Raw genomic sequence first — 14,108 nt, forward strand, 5'->3', positions numbered from 1 at the left:
TCTCTTCTGCAGGATGTAGGCATCCATGTATTTGGAGACTGAACTGACTGATCCCACTTTACACACTGAGATAAGGGTGAAAATGGGCACATACAGTGGTGCACACATACTGTAGCTCCTCTACGTGACTGGGAACCCTGTTCGCCCAGCGTTCCTGATCACATGGAAGGATCGACATATGTGCCACACTCTACATGTAGAAGAAGTCCAAATGTCACCTTCACAACCACATCTTAAGGCCAAGTCCATCCAGCAAGATCGTGCTTCCTCCCATGTGTAGAGTGGACATGTAGAGCATTCAAGGGCAGAGAGCTATTGTTTCTGGCTTGCATTAAATCATAGAGATGTGGCTTATGGTGCTATTCTCTTTACTATTTACTGGTAATGTAGCTCTCTCCCTCCTAGCATAAAGGAATTTTAACTTTTGCTCGCATCTGCTACAGTACTGGGTCATGTGTGTAACCCCAGCTGGAGTTAACAGCTTAATTGCTATAACCTCACTGCTATTTCAGAGTTCAAGTACAGTACCTTCTGAAATGAAAACACTCTCACTTTGCATTATATTTTCAATCTCTCATACTAGAATTCATCCTCCTACCTGGTTAAAGGGAATTATTACTATAATAAATTAATCATAATTCTCTTCCAATTTGCACAGAGAATTTTTATCATAGTATTGTGCTCCTGCAAAGTAATCATACTACTAGGTAATTTGCATTGTATTTGATCGTCTAATACAGACTTCCATAACAGCCACTTCAGTTTAGTGATTTATAGATAAATCACTCCTGTAGTCTTGTTCTGATTCTCCTGTTAAATGACATTAGATTAGGACTTGTTCCCTCATTATCATGGGGCATAGCTTCCTAAATAAGAAAGAGGTCTTGCAACTGGAAAAACACTTAGCTTAGACTTACTATGTCCTAGGACCTAGGTTGAGAAAGTTCAAAGGTCACAGACAGATTTTAAGAGCTCTTCTGTAAGCTCTGTGTCCTAACTTGACATCAGGATAATGAAGAGGGAATTCTGCATTGATCTAATTGCAACAAGACTAAGGTCATATCCCCACCATACATTTAAAGCACATGGCTTCTACCAAAGGATCCTGGGGCCTGTTGTTTCACCCTTGCAGAGCTACCATTCCAAGCACCCTTAACAAACTACAGTTCCCAGGATCCTTTGAGGAAAACAATGTGCTTTAAATGTATGGTGAGGGAGTGACCGAAGGTAAAGAGACAACTCCTAAGAGGAATGTAGCCAACAGTCATGTTGGTAGAACATGAGATTCTTAATCTCAGAGTTGTGGGTTCAAGCCCTATGCTGGGCAAAAGATTCTTGCATTGCAGGGAATTGGGCTAGATGGCCCTCACGGTCCCAACTCTACAATGCACCAAATATTCTATGATTACCTGGTTGCAATACACACAATAAGGCAAGCCAAGATTGTGATTTCTCCTGAGACTGAGAGCTTGCTTGGGAGATAGACACTATCCTGTAAGAAACACAGATCTTTGCCACATTTATTTACAAGGTGGCAGTGGAAACTCTGTCAAGATTTATATGGAAAAATTAACTACACCAAATATTTTTTGGACATTTTCTTATTGGACACAAAGGAGCCATGAGAGAAACAGTGGTTTCTTGTGGTTGCAGCTCAACCTCTTGAACAGACTAATAAACATGGTCTTTATAGACCAAAGACAAGATCTGGTGAATGCTTTTTAAAGTCCTGCTGATGTCAAAAGCAACTGTAAAGCAGGTGTTTATTTTTATCGCTTTGGAATATGTGGGAAATACATGTGTTTACAAGCAGCTGCATTATGCCCATAATTTTTTGTAGATCAGCTTAACACAGACACCTCTCTTTGTGGGATTTGTTTGCAACCAAATGAAAGAATTGTACTGCTGCTGGCACCCAACCCAATTAGAATTTTGTCACTGAAATTTAAATTCAGAAATACAAATGAAGGGCATGATAATTTCTGGTGTATCTTTGGGATTTCAGACATTGCATATTTTTCCAGGGGTGGTGGGGAGGAACGTCAACATTCAGCATGTGAAATATTAACGATACTGATGAAATTTCAGGCATCCACTGTAACTTGGATAACAAAGTTGGATGCACAGTGAAACTTGCCTTCTTTACAAATCCTTTATTTCTAAGATTTCCAGCAAGAACTCTATAATCTTTATTATTGCTAAGTTGTTAGAACTTCAGACAACTCTCCGGAAGGCCTATGCCTAATGCCCAATATACACCAGGGAACTAAGGGCATTTAAAATCACAATTCAACATTCATTGCTAGAAAACAAAACAAAACAAAAATACCTATCAAGGGAAATCATTTTCACAGCAACTAGCATACTGCAAAATACTTGGAGAAGACGGCAATTTGCCTTTTGTTTCCTTTTTAACGTGTGGAATTATATTGGAAGGGTGTCTTCTGTTTGAATAATATAACCCTGAATGCAATAGTTCAAAATTGCTTCCCTAATAGTGTGACATCTAATGAGTTCATTAAACTCAAAATTATATGTAATATTTATGGATGTTATTGTCAATGAACCAAAACAACTAGCATTAAAATCATGGAGCCATAAACTGTTATAATGAATAGTGATTGCTGGAAGGTGAGTTATCTGTGCTCTGATCCATTTATAAAACTGCAATATATTCATAAGAAAAGAACAGTTCACTTCACTGTTTCAGAAGGGAATTGAGCAGCAGCACAGAAGGCTTAGTAGCAAAAATTCCCCATAATAAATGTATAATGCTCAAATGCTAAATAGAAATGCTTTAAATTAAAATCTTTCTCTGAAGGTTAATTGCAATATAACATTTTCTCTTTTATGAACAATTAAGTAATTGTGAAATGTGTGCATGTAATTTCAATGTCATTGTCTTCCACCACCAGTTGATATGGGGGAAACTGGGTATAGAGTATAACTTATTCAAAACGTAGCACCTTTGCCTTTTAGCATCCATGCACTAATAATGATGCTTTTCCAAACATATATACAGAGGCCAATGACTGACATATCAATTCCACCTGAAGTATTCTGGAGCATCATGGCTTCACTTTGCAAAAGTTTTCAGGGGGCTGTAAAGAATGCAGGAAGTTTCATTTGCTATAAGTAGGATCCAGGCTAACTGTTGGGCAGAATTCTGCCAACAGTACTCTCCTGCTAGAGGAAATGGGGAGATTATTTTGGGCGATGTTACCCCTTTCCCCTTTCCTTATTTTTCTCATCCTTTCCTAAGACTACCTTTCCAATTTCTGCTTTGCTTCATTCAGTGCAATATTATTTCCATCCCCATACACCAGAGAAGCACAGAGACCCCAAACACCAGCAGTCTTTGTGTTGTACTTGGGGGGAAAGCACTGTGTGCATGCTTAGGACCAAGTTTCTGCTACCTTTCACCCCCTGTTTGCCTGAAGAAAGGATGGTAGGGTGACAGCCTCTCAGCTGCCTGCTTGCCTTTCTCTGCAGGTGCTTAAAGGAAGTTGCCGAACCTTTTCTCCTCTGCTTCAGACATTAGGGACAACAATGCTGCTAATAAGTGGTGATATTGTTGCATTTGCACTTTCTGAAAATGTTTCGTGTCTGCTATTGGCTCTCTTAATTATATAGGACAGGAGTAGCTAACCTCTGGCCCTACAACTGTTCCTGTGTCATAGCTACCATAATCTCTGCCTATTAGCTATGCTGTCTGAGGTTGATGGAAGTTGGGACTGCAAAAACATCTGCAGGATCAGAGATTTCCCACTGCTGATAGAGTTGTTATATACATTTGTGTCAGTTACTCTGTCCTGTGATTGTGTGTGTATGTGCAAGAGAGCTTTAGTTGCAGTTTATCTGTGAATTTGTTTGATCTTCTGTCATCTCCCTAGATCATTGGGCAATGTTCACAGAATGATCGACGCAAAAGGATTGCCTGCAGACTTCTTCTGTAGTCTCCTTCTACCCTGCTGGTACTCTTTTGTACCGCACTGGGAAACAAGGTGAATTGCTTGTTTTTTCCTTCTACCTTGATTCCAAACTAAATGGTTGCCTGAGGGGTTCCTTGAATATTTCATTTGCCATCTTCATCCAGACTTCTACAGTGCAGCATCTTGTTGCCGGTTCATTTATTGTTTCTTTTGTATTTGTAGTAATCACACCAATTTTATACTGTACACCTGTGAAAATGTCTTGTGACACCCCCCCCCCCGGAGCTCTCCTATAGAAACCTCTCTACGTTCAATGCAACAACTGGAAGGAAATGTGGAATCCATGTGGATGCTTCTTCCACCATATCACATGGGCCCTATATCGACAGAATGACTGCTGCTGGGCTGTTATCTCTCTCTAGAATAGACGGTTGGGTATCATTGCTGTTGGCTATCTTGAAAGATCTCTAATAGCACTGACTGCTGTGCCTATTAGCGTCTGCACATTCTCCCTTAGAATCCTGGCAACACCTGAAAGTTTATTATATATGCAGTTTCTCCCATTGCAAATGTTACTTGATCTGAAAGGATTGCAGCCAAGGCCAAACCCCTCATGCTTATCAGCCACAGATAGGTTTCCTAATAGCCCCAGATCTTCTGGCTTCCCCAGACTAATGCTACTGGTGTGTTCTTCCCTTGCTTAATTTGCATGTGGCGACTCTTCTCTAGGCTACTTGTGGAGAATGACAGTGTGACTAATAACTAGCTTCTAATGAGCAAGTCTTCAATGCAGGCATGCATGGTTGATTCTACTGTACCTTCTGAAGAAAAAATGATTGACTGGAGTAGCAAGAGCCTCCTACCTTCTCTTTTGTAGGCAGCAATCCCCATACTTCAGTGGCGTTTATGAATTCTAAGTGTTTTATTGTATCATTAACATTTTCCCAGGAGTGCACTTATTTTTTATTAACAAAAAATACCACCCATCTCACTTCTCCTACAAAATGGGGCTGACTGGGAAATTTTTACAAGATGTTTTTCAGGATTTTACTGGCTAAGATACAATGGGGGGAATCTGTGGCTCTCCAGATGTTCGACTGTAACCCCTACCATCTCTGACCACTGCTTATTCTGATAGGAGTTGGAGTCCATCATATTTGGAGAGCCACAAGTTCCCTATATACTTTCCTAGGAGGGAAATATTCCCTGCTAGTAATGTATGGAGGACAGAGAGAGGTGTGCAAATGTGTGCAGAAACTAGTCTACTACCCACCTTTGCCTCTGCACACATTTGCACACCTCTCTCTGTCCTCCATCCAGAATTCAAGGGCACATTCCAGCTATGCAAAAGCACTAAAGGAGACTGTGAAGTAGGGCCATTGAGAGCTATGGTCTGAGGGGAAGAGTCATGAGGGCCTGATAGCAAGGCTCAGAGGGCCACAATTGGCTCCTGGGCCCAAGCATCCCCAACACTGTGATAAATTGTATGAACGTTCCCATCCACAAAGGTCTTGGCCCAGAAATGGCTAGCAAGTTGTGACACACTGCTTGTGGGAATTGTTGTCCATGTGCCTCTGCTGCAGGTGCCACTCTCTGGACTTTGTGTCCCACCCATTCCCATTGGAAACTTGGTGGAAGCAGGATATAGCCTTCATGATAGATGTTCAGCATTTAGTCAGCCCAACCATCTCTTTCTTGCACCACAGTTGTTGCTGCCACAAGTGTTTCAAACCAGGTTGCAACATACTGAGATGGGTTGTTTTTTTAAAAAAATCTTCCTGACCTATGCTCTAATAGAAGGATGAATAAAGTGCTTAGAATTAAAGGGAATCAAATAAGACTGCTGGAAAGAAAGGGACTAGAGATGTAATTAGCATCTGAATGGGGCACTTGCCCTGTTTAAATGCACAGGCAGAACTGAGGGGAGCGGACACTTGCTTGCCTTGATCCTGCAAATGTTGCCTCCTGCTCCAAGAAGCCCCAAGTACTTATATTGGGGCACAGGAGAGATGCAAGCAGCAATGACAGGTACTTCCAGGCTTTGATGGAGCATCTATCCCCCTAGGGATAGCACTACTAGTCCCAGAATCCCCAGTGGGATTTGATGCTAGGCATGCATCACACTTATTGCACTTGGGAAATGATGTGCTTTACATTTTACTGTTGGAGTTTTGCATTTTTTAAAAACATTTGTTGGAGTTTTACATTTTGCTGTTGGAGTTTCTGGAGCTAGTATCTCCAGTTCTGCTTGCATCTATGGAGGGGAAAGATGCTCCACCAGGGGAATACCTGCTGCTGCCTTTTCCTTCCTCTCCCTTGCCCCTCCTTGCTCAAGGTAAAATACTGGGTCCTTGGAGCAGGCCACCCTGAAGTACAGCAGACAATACTTGGTTTGTGAACACCCTTCTGCCCTTTCCTATCCTTGACAAAAGCCCATGAGGCACAACGGGGATAAGGTAACAAAGATAGTCTAATAGTTCCAGCACCCTGGACAGCTCCAAATGTGCAACATGTTCCCAAATAGTGTAGGATGGGCCTGAAGCTTTTATTGCTCCACACCCTCCACCTAGGCTCTGCCTCTTCCCTGAGGAGCTGAAAGCCTTAAAGGGGTAAATCCCTGGCTCTTCCTCTCAGACAATTCTCTCCCAGCTTGCTGCCTGTGGTGATAGACCAAAATGGGGGAGCACTGGGTCTCTGGAGTGGAGCAGGATGGTTCTGGCAGGGGTTCCAGTAATTCTAAATTGATTGGCTCAGACTTTAACTCAGGCCCAGTTTTAATGCTAAGACTTCTGCCATTTTCTAGCATGTCTGCTCCCCATGTTGTTGGTCTGCGGGATCAGGTTTCTCCCTCCTCGGCTGAGTCATAGCCCAGGCTGCTGCTCGGGGTGGAGGGTCCTGACACTTGCAGGCTTTTTAATGAGCATTTGATTTGATCCATCACAAAGGATCAACCTCCCTTTGGGGGGTAAGCAATGGAAAGCTCATATATCCATAGAAGGGACAGCCATTGGAAAGCCAGAAGGAGGTCATGTGACGACAGTACAATCTAATTTGAGATATCTATCATTGACCTGGTGTAATGAGAAGGAACAAAGGACAGAAACTTCACAATCAGTCCCTGAGTCTTTCAGGGTATTAAAAAAAGGGCATGCTAACAAAACTTATGTGAGGATAGAGAATGAAAACTTTTATTTTATCTTCCAAAGGTATAAAAATGTTTGCAATGGACATGTTTTAGTTGGGTATCCCAAAAGAGATGAAGGGTGTGAAACCAAGTGTCTTTTGCTCAATAGCTGTCAAATGTGTCCCCCAGCAAATTGGAGCCTGTACAAATTGAGGGATATGGCAACTTTGTAGTTTGTAACACTGGAAAGGATTAAGAAGGTGGCAGGGAAGCTTTCTTTCTTATCAGTCTGCTTCTAGTCCAGTTTTGGGACTAAAATGTCCTTTGTTGCTCTGCTAGGCTTGGTTTGGGAATAATAGGAAACCATAGTTTCACATGATAAGACTGAATCACAATGAGTACTGGGCTCACATATTCCCCCTCTCTTGTCCCTGTGTGGGGAAGATCAAAAACTTTCAATTTCTAACTAACCACCATTCCCTGTGGCATGGAACTGTGGTTTGTTTAAACCATCGTTAGTAAAAACAAACCAGGAACAAGCTGTGGTTTCAGATCCTGGCTTATTCTCAGACTATAGATAACAAGTCACAGTTCTGAGTTTGGATTTGTGGGGAACTGTTGTCTGTTTAAAACTGAAAATGTCTCCTTCCACCAGGTACAAAAGAGGTAAAGAAAAGAGGAGAGCACACAAGTCCAAGCAGTGGTGGCTGTTGCCACAAGAATTGATTGTGACCAAGTTGTACTGGTTTTTTCCCTATCTTCCTCACTTGCAAAGATATTGTGAACACGGAGGCATTGCAGTTTTCCAAATAATGTGGTTCGTTCTCAGAGTACAATACCAGTTTCCTTTTACATCTGAACTGAGCCTATCATTCACAAACTGGTCAAGGCATTTCAGTGTTGCTGAGGCTTTAAGGGAACTGGTGAAGAGATTGTATACTTTTGCTGCAATTCTTTTGTTGCTGAGTTTAAGTTCACTATGTTTTAATTCAATAGAGATTAACAATATTCTAAAATCTTCTGTGTTTTTCAATTAACCACCCTAGGATCCTTGATGGATGGATGGAAAGACAGCTCAAGCATTTTACAACTGAAAGCATTTCCCCACATCTTACTTTTTCCAACAAGTGGGGTTCCCAAATTGGAAAAAAGTAGGATCCAAAGGTTGCAGACAGCAGCTATGTTTTTCAAAACAGATTTAAAGGGAAGAGGCTATTTTGTCAATTCATAACATACAATATATGATATAATTTGCACTGCCTCTGGAAAATATTAATTGCAATCAGCAGAGACAAAGCAACAATACAAATGCGCTCATAAATACGGTTCTATAATGTAATCTGGAAAAGAGAGAGAGCTTGTGTTTTTGATTAAAGGCAACACTGTGCATTCCTTTTGTTCTCAGCTATCACAAAAGGAGTGAGACCCTAAAATAGAAATAAGACCCGAGTCTTTCTGTCACTCTCGTAATCTGTGAAGCAATAACTGTTCAAAATTATATGCCCATTTAAACCCAAGGCTGTGGCTATGGGAAAAGCAGAATCTTCTTGGAGTGTCAATGTTGTGAACCTCTCCATCGTGGGCTCAGGTTGTGTATATGTGTAAATAGACCATATCTCCTAAAGATACCACAGTCTCCTCATCTCCAAAAGGAAACCCAAACTCTGGGCAAACACCTGTTACCACTGGAATCTCATACTGCTCAGAGATCGGAGTCGAGTCCAACACTATTGGTAATTGATCTTTGCTGAAGACTGGCTTCCTACTTCTGAAAACCACAAGAATGGAAACTGTCATTTGACACCACTCCAGTTGGGCACTTAATAATTAATTTTCCATAATAAATTAATTGCTTTCCGCCCTCTTGGCGTATAGAGATGTCTTACTTTCCTCATATAAAATTAGAATATCCATTTACCAGTTGCATACAGCAGAACAGAGCAATACAGCATAGCTGGCTCCAGAGGAATTTGTGTGCATTTTAGTAAAATAGGCTTATTCTTAAGAATGCCACACCCTGGAATTCAAGACATAAAAAGAAATGATTTGGTTCTAAATGAGGCTAAGAAGCAACCTTTCTTCATCCCGCAATGGTGTAAAGGGTACACATGGTTCAGAGTGCAATCTTATGCATCCTTAGCAAGCCCTATCGAGTTGAATGGGGTTTACTCTTGACAGCGCAATCCTATGCATGCCGGACCAGAGCTAAGCCCTATAGGAAGCACTTGTTAAGACAGTAGCATAGTGTTGAAGGCAGGAATGGAGGACAAATACAGGCATGTTCCAGACCACTGTTCTCCCACCCCCCAACTTGAGTGGATGAGGGTGGCAAGGTCAGTCCTGCAGAGCTGATCCAGCTCTGGTGTTCCTGTGCAATCCCAGCCTCCTGCCACCCTGCCTTGCCTTCACCCCATCCAGGTAAATTACAACAATACTGATGTTGGGAGGGTGGCCCAGGCACTTCCATGTCACATCACCTGCTCTTGGGACACAAGCTTTTCCTTTTTGAAACCAAACTCTTAAGGATTGAGCAAAGAGAGTTAACTCAGTCTAGCTAATAAATCAATCGAAATCCTACATCGGAGAAACATTACCAGAGGCAAGACTAGTAAAAGTTAATCAGGGAAAAGTTATGCTAATACCAACTTTCTATTTCCAAATCCCCCCCCCTTTTAAGCAAGCAAGCCTACCCATGCATATATATGAGCTGTGTACATTTGTTTTTAAATTCTGCTGGTTCCACCCCCTTATATTTTTGATTAAGTGGTTTATAACATTTCTTAAATGAATAAAATTCCCTGTGCTAATGAAGGTTGATTGGAATTACATGTAGGGATGAATTAAAGATGAAGTAGTTTGCCTAGGAATTAGGCAATTCCCCCAAAGCAGATAAGGTTCCTAAAATGAGAATTTAGGCTCTTTAAAAAATTGATACCAGTAATCACTAAACCTTACCCGTCAGAGCCAGTGCAAGTTAGGTTGATCACAATCTGCTCAACAGAATGTTTATCTGTTTGCTCATTACCTCTCATAGCTTTTGCTCAAGCTGACCATGTTCAGCCTGTGATTGTCTTTAGACTGCTAGATCCTTTCTGCATGTACCCTTGGGCCAAGCTGGCACATGTAAAGGACATCAGAAGAACGGTATCTCTGTGTGGGGAAATCCAATGTAATCCAGTCTTGAGGCCACCCAAGAACTAGGGAAACTGAGTACAGTGTTACCTCTGTTTAAGAACAGCCCTGTTTAGGAACTATTCGGTTTACAAACTCCACAAAACCGGAAGTAGTGTTCCAGTTAATGAACTTTACCTCGGTCTAAGAACAGAATCCGAATGGTGGAAGAGCACCGGCAGTGGGAGGCCTCATTGGGGAAAGCGCGCCTCGTTTTAATAATGGTTTCGGTTTAAGAACGGACTTCCAGAAATAAGTTCGTAAATGGAGGTACCACTGTATAGCCTTAAACTAGTTGGGGAGATTGGCTGTATTCTTAATGAGGCAGAATGATACATCTTGGCACCCTTTAAATATATTATCTGAGAATAAATAAAAATATAAATAACTGGATTGTTTAGAATTTTAGGAGTTGCTCTCAGTAACTCCTGCAGTGGCTTGAAATATACAACTGGTAGATCAATTCATTCTTCTCCTCTTTGATAAAAAAAGCAAAACATCACAAGCTTTTAAAGTCAACTGTATCTAGCCCATTTAAACGCCTTCATTTAGCATTGTGAACTGCCTCACAAAAAGAAGACACACTTAAAGTGCTTTTAATTAAATCTGGGGTGAGAACTAATTTTTGTCCATCAAATCCAACACCCTGCTGTGCCACTGCTTTTATTTTTTCCTCCTTTTCTGTGTTCACTCTGAATTTTTTCAGTCAGAAAACCTTTCATACTCAGACTGATTTGTATACCTCAGCATGGATGTAATTATATTATAGATTTGGAAAATTGAATAAAGATATGTCTTCATTATCTTGTGCAGTAGAGAAAGCAATTATCTTAATCTCACAACAGATTCATTATATGTATTAATCCTTAATTCTATACACAATATGAGATTACCACTTTTTGTGGTTTTGCTTCAAAGTGTAAAATCAGATAAAATTTCAAGTTCTAATAAAATGTTTGTCACTGGAGAAATTCTACCCCAATCCTATAAAGATGTTTTAGCGCACCATAACAATGTGCAGAGATATTTTAGAGTGGGTATGTTATTTCTGGAATGGGGAACCTGTAGAACCCCTCCAGATGTTGTTGGTCTCCAACACCCACCAGCTGGCCATAGTCAGGGATGATGGGACTTGTAGTCTGAGCACATCTGGGGGGGGGCACCAAGTTTTCCACTTTGGCCTTCTCTGAATTCAGATAAACATGCTTTCCTTTCAAAATTCTGCATCTCTCCTTTTACTTTATTTTTTATATTTAAATCAGACAACAGTGTCTTGTTAGACAGTGTTTCATAATAGGATAGATCTCCTGTTGATCTCCCGTAAAGTTTGGGAGATATCATTCTCTGATCAAAGTAACTATTCATAATATTCCCAGTGAGCATTGTCTACAGTAAGAGTGGGCAACCTTTTACCATGGAAGGCTGCATTGCCGGTATTGGCTGGGGCCAGAGTCAGTGCAGAGCAGGGCTAGGAACCACCATCCTGACTCTTAAGAGAGGGAGAAATAACATGCAATAAAAGAGAGGTAGTGAGGATAGGGTGGCAATTATCTCAACTCTCCCCTTTCCTTGCCACCAACATGAAATTAGGCTAAGGACCATGTGTCCCAAAGGCAAGAAGTAGCCTACCGTTATCTGGGTGGAAACAGCTTTTCTTAGACTTGTTAAGCTTTTTAAAAAAATGACAGTACTTCCCCCTTCTGGGGCAGAATTAGGCTGCATTGCTATATACGCTTACCTCAAAACAACCTTTATACAGTGGGGTTTTTTGTTTTTTGTTTTGCAGTGGGAACAAACCATTAGTCCTGAAACCATTAGTCCCCCCAAACCTGAATATTGGAGACGTGTGGTGACGGTGCATGTCTGTCTATGCCAGAGCCCAAAGAAACACAATTGCTTTCCATAGCTGCCAAGTCTCCCGTATTCCCTGGGAAACCCCCATTTTTCCAGCTGTTCCCAGGCGAAAAAACGATTTTTTTTGTTTTCCCCCGGTTTATTCTGGTGCGGTGGCCATTTTGGAATTGGGCGGAGCATGCTCAGAAGCGACTTTTGATGCTGCTGTGCCCAGTTCCAAAATGGCTGCAGCACGACTTCTGGTGCGGCGGCCATTTTGGAACTAGGCACAGCAGCATCAAAAGTCACTTCTGAGCATGCTCCGCCCAGTTCCAAAATGGCGGCAGCGCTACTTCCGGTCTGCTCCTTCCGGTCTGGTCCCTTATTTCTCAGGCTTGAACTTGGCAGGTATGTTGCTTTCCATTTCTTTTTGGCTTTGTGTTCCTTTCTCTGGTTTCCTTCTAATTCATTTGTATTCTGAATGCGTCACAAAGGTGTTCCCCCCGTTCTGCTTAGATTGCCTGTCAGAATACTTTCACATGGGGGTTAAGATTGAAGCAATGTACGGTAAACCTTAGAGCCTCATCCAGTCCAAGTACTTCCCCTCCCCCTTCACAAACCATCATACTTCTTTAGCTTTTAGCTATTAATAAAGAAAAAGCCAGAAATTCCCCTTTCCTCTTCCATTTGAAAAAAGTGTGTCAGATAAATTTGCTGGCAGAAAATAAGCAGGATACTCTGAAAACTGAGTTTATGTCTAAGCTTACTTTGTTCATGATTGGAATTCAGAGGGTAAGAACATGCAAATGGGTGTTGCTGAAAATTAAAACAGGAACAAGTGCTACTACAACTACATGGCACCGATTATTTCTTTGACATCGACTCCACATTATCAATCTCTCCCAGTTGTAGACAGCATGAAGGTGTGCCTCTGCTCACCTGTCCTCTGGTCAGTCACGTGACTACTGGTTACCAGGAAGTAGAGGAGGTCAGCAATTTCACATTTGGGTTTTTAAAAGCTCTCAGTCAGATGCCATCTGGACTTGGCAATCTGTTAATTTTTAATTTGCCAATGAGACCAACTTCATCACTAGTATTTGCCTTCGTTCTCCCCTCCCTCACATCAGCAGAACTGTCTCATGAGTGGGACTTTAGGTCCAATCTCATAGCTGTGTGGAGATAGCCATAATAGGAGATTGCAGCAATACTCATGACTTTGGGGGGTTACCAACATTTATAACCTTGACATAAACAAACAGCTAAGCCAAATTACAAAGCAATAGTCAAAGGTATGAAATGAAGCAAAAGTTGTTTCTCTTATAACTATTGAAATATTTCCAGTTTGATCATGGAAACGAGTAGAGAGAATTATCATTGTGATTGGCCTTCTGAGCTTTAGACAAGGGAAAGATTGTCAGGGTAGGGAGAAATATTAACGGGAGCTCGAGTATCGCAGATTGCTGTGGCTATTTTCTGCTTGATAGGGTTCTGTTTAGGCCATAATTATGCCTAAGCTGTAGTATGATGGTTTATGTTGCTGTTCAAGTGAGAAAATTGTTTTTCCGTCCCAAAGTCTCAGACTTTATTTTCAAGGTCAGGTAAAATAATGATGTAAGAAAGAAAAAAAACAAATTCCACAGAAATTATAAAGCTTTCACGTCTTGACAAACATATTGCTTCTGCATAAATAAGCCAACACTATTCTGGATCTCACATCTGTGCCTATATAAAATGTAACAAATAATTGAGCATTTAGGCCTCATCATGACGACTGTACCAGTTTGTGCAACCATTTGGCTCACTGCTGTAATAAGGCCCAGATGAGTGGGTGAGACCAGACCTACATTCACCTTAGTTCACCCAACAACAATCCGATAATAACCCAATAATAGTAACAATCTATTCAATTCAGCCAAAAATGTTTTGTAGTTGGCTGGATTTTTTTAAAAAACTGACTCTAAAGAGGCATTTCTGGCAGTCTGTCAAATACTTGTTGACAGCAGCCCTCCAAACTCCAAGGACTACACTGATCTGAAGTCTCCATGAAT

Source organism: Zootoca vivipara, chromosome 3 (assembly GCF_963506605.1).
Source record: "Zootoca vivipara chromosome 3, rZooViv1.1, whole genome shotgun sequence".
Classification (NCBI taxonomy): Eukaryota; Metazoa; Chordata; class Lepidosauria; order Squamata; family Lacertidae; genus Zootoca; species Zootoca vivipara.